The sequence below is a fragment of the Mesoplodon bidens genome, assembly GCF_964165515.1.
Source record: "Mesoplodon bidens genome assembly, contig: HAP1_SCAFFOLD_1079, whole genome shotgun sequence".
NCBI classification, from domain to species: domain Eukaryota; kingdom Metazoa; phylum Chordata; class Mammalia; order Artiodactyla; family Ziphiidae; genus Mesoplodon; species Mesoplodon bidens.
In genome coordinates this window covers 56,356-72,984 of record NW_027672112.1, presented here as the reverse complement: position 1 = coordinate 72,984, position 16,629 = coordinate 56,356, and the positions used below count along the sequence as shown (strand labels likewise).

Below are 16,629 nucleotides of genomic sequence, written 5' to 3'. Positions count from 1 at the left end.
AAGGTGCTTAAGCATTCAGACTTGAAAGACCACTGACACAGAGAGGTCTCCAGGATCTGTTGTTAAGTGAAAATAGCAAAATGCAGATCAGAATATACAGATGCTGCCTTCTCTGTGAGAAAGGAGGGAAAATAAGGACAGATTATTTTGATGTTTGAACCATGTAAACGTATTACCTTTAGTATTACTTTTAGTCGCAGAGAAATAAAATCTTAAAAATTGAAACCCAGAAGCAATACGGAGCAAGGAGAGTTGTAAGCTGTGTTTGTAAAATTATATTTTTAACCATGTCTTTTGTGAAGTACATTTCTATTCCTGTACTTAAACTCCAGGATGCACGTGCTCTGTATAAGAATTGACATTGGAGCCTTATTAAACTTCATTCCAACTTATTGCAGAACTTGGACATTTTGTTGGACACTAACAAGGCCCATTCAGCCTCTTTCTCAAAGATGCGATCTACTAGTTTGAGGTCAGTGGATACTTGATGTTCCCGCTCTGAACCACAGCTGGGCTAAATGCTACAAAAGAAAAATAGTTTGCTATGAAAGTATAGCATTTGGGGAATGGACCAAGCTCAAAGGGTCAGGAAAGGTTTCTTTCTTTTCTCTCTCTCTCTCTCTTTTTGGTAAATACTTGAAACAGTATGTTTACATCCTTCAGTTGCTTGTTTTTACGCTTGTATTTTTTAAAAATAAATTTATTGATCCATTTATGGCTGTGTGGGGTCGACGTTGCTGCCCGCAGGCTTTCTCTAGTTGCAGCGAGCGGGGGGTTACTCTTTGTTGTGGAGCATGGGCTCTAAAGCAGAGGCTCAGTAGTTGTAGTGCAAGGGCTTAGTTGCTCTGTGGCATGTGGGATCTTCCTGGACTAGGGCTCGAAACCGTGTCCCCTGCACTGGCAGGTGGATTCTTAACCACTGCGCCACCAGGGAAGTCCTTAATGCTTATTTTTCAGTGAAAGGAGTCTGTATTCTTGTTCTGCCCCTTGCTTTTTAGAAAGTGAACTATTTCAGTTCTCTTTAAAAGAGTAGACAAATAAGAGTAGACAAAAATATAACAAATACCCCTGTACTCGTTACTCCAGTTAAGAAATGAAAGATTGAAGATATAAGAGTAACTGGCTCTCTACTTGTCCCTAATCCCTGAATTTACCAGTTACATTCCCCATGCTCTATTCATAGTTTTACTACATATGTATCCATTCAGAAAAGATACATGAAACGATTTTGTGTTTTGAATGTAATATACATGGCATCATAATGTATGTATTCTCTTAACTCAATATACACGGCATCATAACATTTATATTGTCTTAACTCAGGATGCATGGTATCATAATGTTTATATTCTTTTAAAGCTTTCTGGAAGAAGCGATGCTCAAGCCAAGCTCTGAAGGATGAAAGGAGGCAGGGAGGGGTAGGAGACAGCGGAGAGCGGCCCAGAGTGAGGGAGTCGTGATTTATAAGACCTCAAGCCAGGGAAAGGAGTGGAGCATGTTTGGGGAACCGAAAAAAAAAATAGTCCCGTGTAGCTGGAGCAACAGAGTTTGAGAGGAGAGGTAGAAGATGAGGCCGTGGGGGAACAAGGGCCCGATCATGGCAGAGCACTGTTCTCAATTAACTATATTTTTTCCATATCATAAAGGCAATGGAACCAGACAAGTGAATTACAGTGAGCTTGCTACACATTTAGAATAATGGAAAACTTATAATCATGACTCCAGGCTTGCCATTTGTCCTGCAGTTTCGTTTTTGTGTGATTTTTTTTTTCCTCCTGAGGCTAATGTTTAAAATGCTCTGCGAAAAGAAACCATGTGGTTCTGTTTCCCTATAGGAGTAAAATGGAAGGAGGATCAAGCAGATTGGAAACCCACACTCCAGTTTTCGTCTAGAAAAAGATCAAGCATTCTGTACATAAGGAGAGACATGGGAGGCATCCCCATGAAAGATTCAGAGACTCCTCCCTGGCAAAGGAACCGGCTGACATAACTAAGGGTAAAAAAAAAAGAGAAAGGATGCCCAGCATCTTGTTTCTTCTGCTTTGAAACAATCAGAAATGTGTGATGAGCCTGAAAAGACCACTTCTATACCGAAAAAGAATAAAAAGAGAAGAAAATGTGCTTTGGGAGTCTATAAGGAAACAGGTATTGTGTACATCCTGGTGCATAAAGAAAACATTGTGGGGGCTTCCCTGGTGGCGCAGTGGTTGAGCGTCCGCCTGCCAATGCCGGACACATGGGTTCGAGCCCTGGTCTGGGAGGATCCCACATGCCGCGGAGCGGCTGGCCCTGTGAGCCGCAATTGCTGAGCCTGCGCGTCTGGAGCCTGTGCTCCGCAACGGGAGAGGCCGCGATAGTGAGAGGCCCGCGCACCGCGATGAGGAGTGGCCCCGACTTGCAACAACTGGAGAAAGCCCTCTCACGGAAACGAAGACCCAACCCAACACAGCCATAAATTAAAAAAAAAAAAAGGGCCTCCCTGGTGGCGCAGTGGTTGAGAGTCCGCCTGCCGATGCAGGGGATACGGGTTCGTGCCCCGGTCTGGGAGGATCCCATATGCCGCGGAGCGGCTGGGCCCGTGAGCCATGGCCGCTGGGCCTGCGCGTCCGGAGCCTGTGCTCCGCAACGGGAGAGGCCACAACAGTGAGAGGCCCGCATACCGCAAAAAGAAAAAAAAAAAAAAAGAGCTGGTGACACGTACGTGCGCCGAGACAGCGCGAATTGGAGGAAAAAAAAAAAAAAAAAACCTCAATAGGTTACCAGAGTAATTCAAGGTAAACTACAAATAAAGGATAATTGAGACAGAATTTAAAAAAAAAAGAAAATATTGTGAACACACCCAAGAATTTTAGAAAGCATGTCGATGTCATTTACATTGATGTAAGCAAGCGGCAAAAGTCAACAAAAGGGCCTGAAGCACATTTAGTTACTAAGTCACGTGAAAATGAATCAGAACTGCATGATAAAGTTCGGGGGAAAAAGCATAAAAAAACATCGGAGGAAAGTCACGTCCTGTGATGCTGTCCAGGAGAGTCTGAGTGCAAGCATCACCCTGCCCAGATCAGAATCCCAAGAGCAGGAACCCCAGCCTCCCATGGGCCAAGAAGGTGAAATCGCACAACTACCAGTGTCTGCAGATCAAAGCAAGTCTAAGACAAGAAAGAGGAAGCGTCCAAGTGACCAGGAATTCGAGGCCTTGCCTGCGCCTGAGAGCGCTGAGAACATATACTCAGAGGGATCTCAAGTGATTGGTGAGGTCGGGACTGCAGGGGGCAATCAGGAGTCCAGTGGCCTTAAGAAAAAGTCTAAGAAAAGGAAGAGAAGATCTTCTGTTGATACTGCCGTGGCACCTGCTGGTGAGTTTTCAGTGCTCAGGACGAGCTCTGAGGACACGCGCTTTGATTCAGTGGAAGGTACTGGTACCTTGATTGAAGAAAGTGTGAAACCCAGGCCACAAGAGGAGAAACCCCAGGCCTGTTCGGAAGAGGTGCAGAGGTAACGTGTGGGTGTAGAGCCTTCTGATGGTGTGCGTCTTGGGTGTGAAGTCTGCCCGTTACCTCTTTGTTCAGCACGGCCATAGGAAGTGGCAGAAATCATAAAGAGATAGACCATCGAATGTATAGGATGTTGTGCACATTTAACTGAGTAACTTGGCAGGTACCTTGCGTTCTTCATGTACAAAATAAGGCAGTTACAGTCTGTTTTCACTAAGAATTATTCCAGCCCTGAAATTCTATGTATAAGTTTAAAAAGAATTTAAGACCCCACAATTACCTTGTCTATATGTACAGAGAGAGGAGAAAGGATCAGAGAACTTAGAATGCTACAGAACAGGAAAAAAACTTGACTTAGGGTTCTCTAAATAAAAGAAACTTAGATATCGTTCTTTATATAATTATCATTTAAGTATACTGGCCGATGAATAGATGCAGGAATTTTTTTAAAGCACTTTATTTCAGTTCCTGGGAGTTGGGACAGGTTTTCTCCCCTTTTCTACTCTGTGACGTTCTTACATTTGCTAGATTGTCCTGGCTTAAAATAGTTTCACATAGAAGTTAAATGGCAGAGGGCCCAACTCACATCATCCTCTGTGCCCTCTCTTTGGGGACATTTTTAGATCACTGATCATGATGCAGGAATGTTCTCGGCCTGTGGTTCTTAACTTGTATGGGGCTGTGGACCTGTGAAAGCTGTTGACCCTTTGCGCAGACAAATGCGTACAGTTTTGTTTTTGTTTTTGTTTTGTTTCAGTTTCCTGTCTGGGTGGTTAGCTGATGCCCTTGGCTAAGAACACCTTTGCACATCTGGCAGAAAGTCTGTGGGAATGAATTAGTGATAGATACATAGAAGACTATGTTTTCTTTATACTGCCAAGGGGAAAATATGTGGCCATTGTTAACTGCAAGGAAGCAATTGTAACGATGTAAACCCTGAATATTGACTTAACTAATTAGTAACCATTATTATAAAACAACTCATTGGTGGGGGGGAGGTGTCTTGAGTATCCATGGGTGTAGAAGAGGGCTGAGCTTATGAGGAAGTCAATATCTGAAACAATACAGTTGAGAAATAGTAACATAAGCAATGCCTGGTGGAAATAGGGCTTAAGGCGACATGTTTACCTTCCAGGCAGCCTCTGAGGTGTATCCAAGTTAGTAAAGCTACATTAAAGAGTTCAGACATCACAGACGGAATCAACTCCAAGATCCCTTCCAGCTTTAATGCTGTCGTAGTCAAAGGGAGAGTCACTGTAAGGAAAGAATCTGAAAGCCATTAGGGCACGTGACCTGTCAGTGTTAATCAATCCAGTTTTTCTCCTTAGATTAGAACCCACAAATGAAGAAGAAAGCAATTTGGAGTCGGCTATAGATCCTGAAACGAAATATTTATCTGAAGATTCGAGAGATTCAGATAATTCAGACGTGGATTTGGATTCCACTGTGAGGCAGCTCCAGGAGTTCCTCCCTGATATCAAGGAGAGGGCTGCCACTACAATTAAGTGAATATATCGGGATGACTTGGGACGCTTTAAAGAATTTAAAGCCCAGGGTAAGCTTGTGGGACTTGAATATTTGTTGAACTTTTCTATATGCGTAACTAGCCCTGACTTTCTTTTGTGAGTGGTTCATATTTATAGATTCACAAAGAGCATCCCTTAGCTACTTTCAGCTTTATCTCCTTCCAGAATCATTATCTGCACTGTAAAATTACCAAACTGAAGTGCACTAGTTTTCCTCCTCTGTGCCCAACTTCTGGTAGGGGAGGCGAGGAAAAACGGGACTAATGGATCCAGGTGATCCACAGACTAGAAGATCAAGCCCGGAAGAAGAGGGGGAGGAGGTTAAGTGGTTGAGACACTGGGAGGGGGGCACAAGTGAAATCAAATTAAAACACGCATATCAACATCATCAGCTTTGATGAGGTGTAATTTCAAGGATATTAATTTGAGGGTGAGCTGGTTGTAGTGGGCATGGCTTCAGGCAACACCCAGCTTGGTCTCCTTCTTGATTTCACTGTGTTACAAGAACCTCCCAGAAAGCTTATTGGGTTTCAGAATGAACTACAAATGTAAGGTTGTGTACTGCAAGTGATAAAAGATTTTTAAAATAAGTTTAAGATTAGGAAAATGTACTGTGTAATGCAGTCAATAATAATGAGACTTGAGTGCTTTGAGTTATGACGAGGAATAGAACGTAAATTGCAGTGACATTGTCCCCACCTCCCCCCAACATATATTCGTAGAGAATATACATGTTCATGTTTGTGCCAGCCAGTTCCCAGCACTGCCTTGGGGGGAGGAGGGGCAGAGGATAGTGAAGTGTGTGGGGGGGCGCTTCTTTTAAACTTTTATTTCAACACTGTTTGAATTTTTAATGAATATCTATTACTGTTAATTTATTTCTTAAATAACTGTGTAAAAAGGAATTGATGACACAAGAAAGGTCACATTGGAGTAGGATGGCCAGGGAAGACTTTGGGAGGACAGTGTGGCTTTGGCCGAACTCTGCAGGAGAGCCAATGTCAAGGGCACAAGCAGGGGCTGCTCCCCGATAGGTGGGGAGGAGCTGACGGGTGCTGTTGTGATTGCTAAAGACAAAACGGTGGTTCGCTTTCATTCATTGTTGACAGTTGTGTACCTTTTTCTCCTTCCCCAAATCCTAGGTGTCGCTATTAAATTTGGCAAGATTTCCGTGAAGGAAAATAAGCAGTTAGAGAAAAATGTGCGAGAATTTCTGTCTCTGACAGGAATCGAGAATGCAGACATGCTGCTGTACACAGACAGATACCCAGAGGAGAAATCTCTAATCACCGACTTAAAAAGAAAATACTCGTTTAGATTGCACGTTGGTAAGTTTAGAACTGTGGCCTCTTTGACCATCTGCAGCCTTCCAGCCTTGCACAGATAACCATGGTGAGTATTGAACACAATGCCTGGCCCGTCCAGTACATGCAGTGCATGTTAGCCGCTGCTACGTTAATAGTATTTTTATTGCCAGCCTATACGTTCAGGGATTTGGAATGTGTTCACGTCTCCCAAGGATAGTGCTTTTACAGATTTTCTAACAAATTAGATGATCAGCTTCCAGCTTTCCTACTTGGTAACAATTACGGTTTTGGTTTCTCTTCTTGACCTCTACTGTGTATTTTTTGCATACACTGCACAAAGTACTCTGGTATACACCAGAGTCTCAGACGTTTTTTAAATAGAGCCATTTTTGCGCTTTGAGCTGGAACCCTCCTCTTGGAGGTATCCTGGGGAAGTTAGAAGGTCACGAAGCAATGTAGGTTTGGACTGGAAAAAAAAATCTCTCTTGAATTTAAAGAGGATAATTTCTTAGGTGAAATGCACAAAGGAAAACAGAACAGTGAGCCCCTGCTGGGGGATCCTTTCATCTTTAGAGTGGCAAAGCAGGAAGAAGCTTATTCAATTGCAAAGTTTTTTTGTTTATCTTATGGGGAGCTGCTGGAGTGTGTCCTCCACCTCCAGATTACGGTAAAAGCTCTTTGCCTAATAAGGGTCTTTTCCGTGAATTTAGCAGAACAGAAGCTAGAGCCCCTACATACTAAGCATCTAGTTTCCAGAGATGGCCACGGAAACTGGGGATTTTGTATATCTGCTCCCCAAGACGGCTTTCTGCAGGACATAGGAAACCGCACCCTCCACCTGGGGTCTAGGATAGCGTGTGCTGTAAAAAGGGGCCCTTCTGGGTTTCTTTTATAATTGCGACTGTGTTTCATGCCACGCTCTGGTTGTCCCTCTGACCACCTCTCTTCCGACTTTAGGTAAGGGCATTGCCTGGCCCTGGAAACTCATATACTGTCGAGCAAAGATGTTTGATGTCAACAATTACCAAGGCAGGTAAGAAAAAACTTGAGCAGAGCATTTCTCTAGTCTTTGCTGATACTGTAAATCAAAACGTACACAACAAAATCGTGAAGAGTTTCGTGTGTGAAACCAGTGTGCCATCAGGTGTATGTCTCCAAAGTCCCTTTCAGTTTCCACCTCTTGAATAAATCTTCTGTCATCTTCCCCTTTCTAAATCCCTGGCTTTTACTTTATGCTGTCAATTGTAGCATTCTCCACGCGCTGCCTCTTAGCGTCACCTGTGCAGTTTTCTCGGCAGTCTCCTAAGTTGTAAGCTCCTTGCGAACCCAGACGTTCCTTCTCAGTGTGATGTGTGTCCTTCAGCACTGAGCCCAGTGCTTTGGGTTTTCAGTAAATATTTGAAGGTGGGGGTGAGCATTTGTGTGAGGTCATTTAAGTGTGATTCGGTAACATCAATGCAGAGCTTCATGTGGCGGTAGCCTTTCTGTCCTCCCTTTTTTCCTAAATAAAATACCCAATTATGTTCTGTTTCCAACATTCCAAATAAATCAAATGTAGACTGAGCGTCAGTGGTGGGTAAGCACTCTGCTTAAGGACAAAGGGATGAGGGAGAAAGCATCAGCTCCTACCCTTGAGGGCCCAGACAGCCACCTAGGGCTCAACTACTGATCTCACTTCCAGGAGGCAGATGGAGTGAATCTGTCACGGCCAGTTGGGTCCTACTGAGCGCCGTGATCTTGAATCAGGACATAGGTACTATCAGAACGTAACATTGATATGACCTCGGCTTCTTTTTAAAAATTTTTACCAAAAGAAATAAACCGGAAGTAGAGGAAAGGCGCCTCCACACAGACTGAAACCTGCCCTCTCTTTTTCCCAAGCCCCCGCCATGTACTTTAAGGAAATTCACTAAGGGTGACATTTTAAGTGGGACCAAAATGATGCTTTTGGTAAATGAATGAGGTAACCTGTTTTTCTACCTGTTACATCACTGTGGGAAATGGCATTTTTCAAATAATGAAGGTCTGTCATTCTGATAATAAAGTTCATTCACTGGTACCATATTACTTGTGTTGTGCTGACCATTTACCCTTAAAGTATGTTTCCAACTTAAGGAACTCTTAAGTGAAAAAACCATAGAAAGTCAAAAATCAAAGAATTGTAAGGCTCCAAGGGGCCATGGAGGTCAGTACACCTGTTTCCTCATTTTCGTACACTCTGTTTTTCTCTCATGTCCTCTTTTTTGTTGCTTCAAGGGTACTTTTAAGTCTTGTTTTAAATCTCAGGAAGACCCTGCTTGCCTTATAAAGGAAACTGCTAAAAAGCTTGATTCTTAATGGTGAAGGATTTCACATCTCTGTTCACCATGCTCTGCATTTTAGATCCATTTCTGAGAATGCTAGGATCTTACTGTCCCCCGGTAGTTGTGGATCATCCTCATTAGAAATGGTTAGTATTTTATTAGGGCTGCTTTTGTGTTGCATTAGTAATAACATAAACTACCACTTCTGACCCCTCTTCCTTCCCACCAAAAAGGAATTATAAAATGTCATAATGATGGCTTTTTTTCCCTTAAACATTTAAGATGTTTAATCTCAAAATCTGCATATATTATAGTGCACTTTAGTTCTTTTCTTTTAATGTATTTGCTTTTATGTGGGATTGCTGCCTCTTAACTTCCTTAAACTGTGACCGATTTGTGCTAAGGCATCTGTCACATCTTTTATTTTTGTCTGTGTTCGGTCTTTGTTGTTGCACACGGGCTTTTTCTAGTGGTGGCGAGCAGGACCTACTCTTCGTTGCAGTTTGTGGGCTTGTCATGGCGGTGGCTTCTCTTGTTGTGGAGCATGGGCTCTAGGCGCACGGGCTTCAGTAGTTGTGGCTCTCAGGCTCAGTAGTTGTGGTGCACAGGCTTAGTTGCTCCACAGCATGTGGGATTTCCCAGACCAGGGATCGAACCCATGTCCCCTGCATTTGCAGGCAGGTTCTTAACCACCGCGCCACCAGGGAAGTCCCTGTCTCATCTTTATTGAGCACCTGTTGTCTGTCAAGCATTACCGGGTTCCAAAGTGTAGAAAACTGACAGGGTCCCCACCCTCCGAGGACTTCCCCTCCAGAGCTGTGCTGTCCATCCATGTGACCACCAGCCTCATGTGGCCATGGAGCACTTGAACTATGGTTAGTCCAAGCTGAGATGCGCTGAAGAGTGAAGTATACAATGGACTTAGAAGGCTTGGTGTGGAGAAGAGAGTGTAAAGTATCTCATTCATACTTTTAGGTTCTAATTACATGTTGAAATGGCTGCATTTTTAGTATATTGAGTTAAACAAGATATGTTATTAATTCATTAAAACTAAATAAAATTAGGGACTTCCTTGGTTGTCCAGTGGTTAAGACTCCGTGCTTCCACTGCAGGGGGTGTGGGTTTGATCCTTGGTTGGGGAACTAAGATCCCACATGCCACATGCTGCCACTAAATAAAACCCCCAAACACATGGAAGGCAGAGTGGAATGGTGGAAAGTGGTCCTTGGTGATTTGACTGAGCTCCTGGATTAAGCTCACCCTAGGGCCCACTTGTATCTGGACTTTTCAATTGCCTGAGCCAATAAATTATCTTTAAAAAAATTAATAAAATTAATTTTCACCTGACCACTAGAAAATTCTAAATGACATCTGTGGCTCATATTTCCATTGGCCAGTGGTGGCCTAGACGAAGGGTCAGATAAACCAGGGAAGCCACGAGCGTACAGTTGCCAGTGGTGACGGGGGCAGCGAGAGAGCAGCAGAGTGTCCTGTGGGAGAGGACAGCAGGACACCTCCAACCAGGTGGTCAGGGAAGCCCTCTCTGAAGATGCACCATTTAAGCTGCTTCTGAAGAGCTTGCAGGAGCTTTCCAGCAGTGGAGGGAGGCCATTCCCACCCAAGGTCCAGAGGCTTTGAGGTGAGAAAGGCCGATAAGACCAATAGGGTTGAACTTAGGGAGCACCGAGCTTTGCAGGCACAGTCAGAAGTTTGGGTTTTATTGTGTGAAGCCTTTATGGATTTGGCTGGGGAATAGCATGATCAGATTATTTGTCCTGGCCTCTGTGTAAGTGAGCCAGGGACTGCGGTGACTGACTTACAGGATGCTCATGGTTGTGATGCCGAGACAGGAAGTATCTGGGCTCAGGACCTTGGTAGGACTGCGCTGAGCAGGTTTCCTGACAGCCCGCCCTATACAGCTTCTCCCAGCGTCGCAGCGTGCTGCAGTGAGAATAGTGGTTTTAAGCTTGTGGTTAACGCTTAGCTGTGATCTGTTTTCCCTTCCTCTAAGGTATAGCAAAGGAGATACCGAGAAGCTAAAGATATACCAGTCCCTCCATGGAAACGACTGGAGAAAGATTGGCGAGATGATGTCTGGAAGTAGCCTCTCTGTGGCCCTGAAGTTCTCCCAGATCAGCAGTTGTAAGTCGTGGTCTCTAGAGACCACTTTGGTGAACAAATCAGCCCACAGTGGCCCAGGGCCCAGGCATCACTGCAGGCCTGTCTTCTGAGAGAGTCATCACTCTTTCAGCCATTCTCTTACTGATTCATTTATTTCTTCATGCATATTGATGCAGCCTTTATTCACCAGACTGATTTCTGCCACACGTTATGTCAGTAGCTTTCAGTGTGACTCCAACTGCCAGGTAAACTGAAACCCACTCAGCCGGTGGGCAGGAGAACCTGGGCCACCAAGGTCCTTTCCCCCAGGTGACCAGGGAAACCATCAAAGGGAGGGCCTGTTAGTCAGGGACGTTTCCCAAAGCCAGTGTCAGTCGTCTCTTGTCTGTTCTCTTCTTTCATAAAAAGCTTCCTTGGTTATATTCTTCACCTTAAAAAGTCCCCAGTTGCTTTCAGAAGACAGTCCTTAGTGGGTGTTAGCTTCAGCCCAGAGGCTCACATGCTCCGGCCCTGCAGGCAGAGCCGTGCAGCGGGTCCCAGCAAGGCGTCTGCATGTCCGCACGTGGTAAACTCTGAGGTGGTGGAGACCACGCCTTTTGTGCCACCAACTCTGGCCACCGGTGCCACGCGAAGACTCAGCACAGCCAATTCTGCCAGTTTCCAAGAAGTAAAGCAAACATCTGGATTTGCACGTGTGTGTGAAATCAAGATCTTTTTTTTCTTGGGACTCTCTTTTTTAAAATAAATAAATTTATTTATTTATTTATTTATTTATTTATTTATTTATGGCTGTGTTGGGTCTTCGTTGCTGTGAGCGGGCTTTCTCTAGTTGCGGTGAGCAGGGGCTACTCTTTGTTGCAGTGTGCGGGCTTCTCAGTGTGGTGGCTTCTCTTGCTGTGGAGCATGGGCTCTAGGCGCGCTGGCTTCAGTAGTTGTGGCGCACAGACTCTAGAGCGCAAGCTCAGTAGATGTGGCACATGGGCTCAGTAGTTGTGGCTCGTGGGCTCTAGAGTGCAGGCTCAGAAGTTGTGGTGCATGGGCTTAGTTGCTCCATGGCATGTGGGATCTTCCCAGACCAGGGATTGAGCCCGTGTCCCCTGCGTTGGCAGGCGGATTCTTAACCACTGCCCTACCAGGGAAAACCCTCTTGGGATTCTCTTGATTTTTAAATATTCATCCAAATTGTTATTGGGGAAATAGTAACAATAACATTCTGTAGGCCAGATCGAAGATATCTGTAGCCTTCCAGCTTGCGGCCTCTTCCTTAGCATGACTGTGAGCATGTAGACAAGAAGAGCGAATCATAGAAGCTTTTGATGCCCTGCACCAAGGACTGGCTTTAGGAATTTACAGGTGCTGGGACTTCCCTGGTGGTGCAGTGGTTAAGAATCCACTTTTCCACTTCAGAGGGCATGAGTTTGATCCCTGGTCAGGGAACTAGGATCCCACATGCTGCAGAGCAACTAAGCCCACACTCTGCATCTAGAGAGAAACCTGTGTGCCACAACGAAGGTCCTACGTGCTGCAGCTAAGGCCGAACACAGCCAAATAATTTTTTTTAATTAAAAAAAATAGCTTAATGAGTGCAATATGTTAAAAAAAGAAAGAAAAAAAGAAATTCACAGGTGCCTTCATCAAGTACTGTGGTGACGCCATTGTAGCTGTTAATTTCACTCCAGAAACTCTTGGGGAGAGTTATTTATATAACATGAAAGTCGTTTGGTTATTCTCTTTCCACTAAATGTTTGGGAACCTCACAATTTCTTGCAGTAGGTATTACTCTTAGAAACAGGAAGAACAGCTTTCTCGAAGATAAAAAAAAGATTGCATTAAGAAAGGATTTGTTTTCTTTGCAGTTGGTTGTGTATGTGTGTGTGTGTGTGTATGTGTGTGTGAGTGTGATTGGTCCTTAAAAGGAATCTATGGCCACTTTCGTAGTTTCATTTTGATTTGCATGTAACTGATAGTTTTTTTGGTTTTGTTTTGTTTTGTTTGGCTGCGTTGGGGCTTCATTGCTGCGCGCGAGCTTGTTCTAGTTGTGGCGAGCGGGAGTTACTCTTTGTTGTGGCGTACGGACTTCTCATTGCCGTGGCTTCTCTTGTTGCAGAGCACGGGCTCTAGGTGCGCAGGCTTCAGTAGTTGTGGCATAAGGGCTCAGTAGTTCTGACACGCGGACTCTAGAGCACAGACTTAATAGTTGAGGCGCGTGGGCTTAGTTGCTCCCCGGCATGTGGGAACCTCCTGGACCAGGGCTCGAACCTGTGTCCCCTGAACTGGCAGGCGGATTCTTAACCACTGCACCACCAGGGAAGTGCATAACTGATAGTTTTATGTTTGTGTAATTGAGATGTTGCCCATTGTCTTCTGAAAAGTGTCTGATTTACCTTTTTGTTTTTAAAGGCTTTATTTTGGGACTTCCCTGGTGGTCCAGTGGTAAAGAATCCTCCTTCAGATGCAGGGGACGCTGGTCGGGGAACTAAGATCCCACATACCGCAGGGCAGCTAAGCCCGTGTTCCACAGCTGCTGAGCTCACGCACCCTGTAGCCCATATGCCACAAACTACAGGGGCCATGCACCACAACTAGAGGGAGAAAATTCACACGCCACAACTAGAGAGAAGTCCGTGCACCATAACAAAGAGCCTGCGCTGCAACAAAAGATCCCACGTGCTTCAACAAAGATCTCATGTGCCGCAACTAAGACCCAACACAGCCAAAACAATAAAGAAAATAAATAAATTAAGGGAAAAAAAAGACTATTTTTCTAGAGCAGTTTTGGGTTCACAGGTAAAGTGAGAGGAAGGTACAAAGACTTCCTACTTATCTCCTGCCCTACACATGCACGGCACACCCCCATTCTCAACAACCCCCAGCAGAGTGGTCCATTTGTTACAATCCGTGAAGCTACCTTGACACATCTTAACCCCCCAGAGTCCACAGTCCACATTAGGGTTCACTCTTGGTGTTGTAGCTTCTGTGGGTTTGGAGAGATGTCAAATGACAGATACCCCTCATCATCATTTTGTTGTTAATATTGTGTTTGAAAGCAAATAGATGAGCAACTTCAAGACCATCCTTTTATGTCAACAGAAAGAAATCATGGTGCTTGGAGCAAGACGGACACCCAGAAACTAATCAAGGCTGTTGAAGAAGTGATTCTAAAGGAAATGTCTCCCCAGGAGCTAAACGAGATGGATTCTAAACTCCAAGAGAATCCTGAAGGTCGCCTGTCAGTTGTTTGGGAAAAACTGTACAAAGGCATATCCTGGGTAGAAGTGGAGGCAAAAGTGGAAACCAGGAATTGGATGCAGTGTCAAAGTAAGTGGTAAGTTTGAGGCTTCTTACATAAATTTCAACAAGAAGCATTCCCTGCCCCTCTCTCAGCAACTTCCGGAGAGGGGTGGACTGCTGAGGTTACTAAGAATATCTGTAACTAACACGTGGAAAGCCTTACAGTAGGTCAAGAATGATCCTCTCTAATCCGCTGCTCCAACCACTTCAATATCGAAAGCTGATTTAAGTTAGCATTTAACCACCCCTGATTCATTGTGTGGCTTCTTCATAAAGAACTTGGACCTTTTTATTCTATTTATTTATTTATTTATTTAATTGAAGTAGAGTTGATTTACAATGTTGTGTTAGTTTCTGGTGTACTAAGTGATTCCGTTGTGCATATATATTATTTTTTTTGATTCTTTTCCAATGTAACTTATTACAAGATAGTGAATACAGTTTCCTGTGCTGTACAGCAGGACCTTGTTGTTTATCTATTTTATATATAGTAGTTTGTATCTGCTAATCTGCAATTTCAAATTTATTCCTGCCCCCTTTCCCCTTTGGTAACCATAAGTTTGTTTTCTGTATCTGTGAGTCTGTTTCTGTTTTGTAAACAGAACTTGAATCTTTTTAATATTGAATATTGACTTCTGATTTCTTCACTCTGTCCCTTTCTTCATAAAACAAGATTGTTACCTACTTATAGCATGAAAGAAATACAAAATTAACGTCTGGATATTTAGGAGGGAAATCACAAGTGTAGTGATCAGTAATACCTCCACCTTTTTACTTTTGCTTTCTAATTCAGCAGTTCCTCTGTCTTCATCCAAAGCAGGGCAGTCATACTCTTTCATCCTAGAACATCTTTAGGTACATCCATCATGAAGAAGTAGTTTCGGTCCAGATGTTGCTGCATGTTCTTTGCCCAACGTAGCTTTTCCCAGCCCTGGAGGGATTCCGAGCTAACTTTCAGCTGCAACATGACAGCTTGAAGCAGTGGTTCTACAGCCCACGACCCAGGTCTCCTGTGTAAACGGGGCTCCATCATCCTGCATAAAGGGGGCTCCGTCATCTTGACCATTAAAGAAGAATGAAATCCAGAGTGGGCATGTTGTACGTTAAAAGCAAACTGCTAGATTATACTGAGTATTGTTTATATACCTTACCGTTCTGCTGTAGAATATTTATCTTACTAGAAGACTACCCTCAGGAAATAAGGACAGATAATGTTTTGGGGGGGAAGTGTGTAATATGGAGGAACCAGAGCCCTTTCTACCCCTATATCTTAGGCTTAAAAAAAGGAGTGGGGACTTCTCTGGTGGTGCAGTGGTTGAGAGTTTGCCTGCCGATGCAGGGGACATGGGTTCGTGCCCTGGTCCAGGAAGATCCCACATGCCGCGGAGCGGCTAGGCCTGTGAGCCATGGCTGCTGAGCCTGTGCATCCAGAACCTGTGCTCTGCAACGGGAGAGGCCACAACAGTGAGAGGCCTGCGTACCGAAAAAAAAAAAAAAAAAAAAAAAGGAGTGGGGGCTTCCCTGGTGGTGCAGTGGTTAAGAATCCGCCTGCCAATGGAGGGGACACGGGTTCGATCCTTGGCCTGGTAAGATCCCACATGCCGTGGAGCAACTAAGCCCATGTGCCACAACTACTGAGCCTGCACTCTAGAGCCTGTGAGCCATAACTACTGAGCCTGTGTGCCACAACTACTGAAGCCCACCTGCCTAGAGCCCGTGCTCTGCGACAAGAGAGGCCACTGCAATGAGAAGCCCATGCACCGCAATGAAGAGTAGCCCCTGCTCGCCACAACTAAAGAAAACCCACGTTCAGCAATGAAGACCCAACACAGCCAAAAATAAATAAATTATTAATTAATTACTTTTAAAAAAGGAGTGGGTTATAAAGCCTCGGTTGGAAGATGATATGTCAGTGTCTTAAAAAGGAAATGATGAAGGGGAGCCGTGCTTCAGAATCAGCATAATTAAATAACATGCAAGGGTTCTTTTTTAATTTGCAGAAAAAAGTAGGAAACTTGAATGCTGAGCATAGGTTTACTTCATGAAACATTGAAATGGCATCAGCGGGTACATTTCAAACCAGTGAACATGGGCGGCTATTCGTAAAAACTGTCAGTTTCTCTGTGTGTGCCTCATGTACCTCCCTGCTCAAGAAAGTAAATGTCACAGCTCATGATCTGTCCATCAGATTGTGACAGATTTCACTCTTCAAGAGAAGCACTTTTTAAATATTTTTAATTGGGCTGCTTCTCTCATTAGGAACTTCAGGGAACCCTTTCCCTCAGCCTTGAACTTGGGGCCTTAGAGGAATCGTGGAGTCATTGATCACTTTAGTAAATCTGTGTAGTTTGGTGTTTCAGCAGCTATAATGGTAATAAGAGCAATATCTCTCTGTTTGATAAACAAGCAAAAATAAATTGAGTCTACACAGCATCCTTTAGCACCTGCAAGCAGGCTTATTCTTTTTTTTTCCTCCCTTTTATTATACTGTTTATTATGGAAATTGTGTAACACACACCAACTTAGAACTCCTTGTATCCATCACTCATTTTCAATAACCATCAACTTTCTATCTCTTTATTTACAC

The 16,629-nt window shown here is 44.1% G+C and overlaps 1 pseudogene across 1 annotated transcript; it reads left to right on the top strand.

The window, feature by feature from the left end:
- The first annotated feature begins 2,290 nt into the window (after positions 1-2,290).
- LOC308610565 (transcription termination factor 1-like) lies at positions 2,291-14,738 on the top strand (annotated as a pseudogene). The gene is made up of 7 exons: positions 2,291-3,495; positions 4,823-5,049; positions 6,163-6,348; positions 7,285-7,360; positions 10,642-10,772; positions 13,842-14,069; positions 14,734-14,738. The product of its transcript is annotated as a transcription termination factor 1-like (transcript).
- The last annotated feature ends 1,891 nt before the right edge of the window (positions 14,739-16,629 follow it).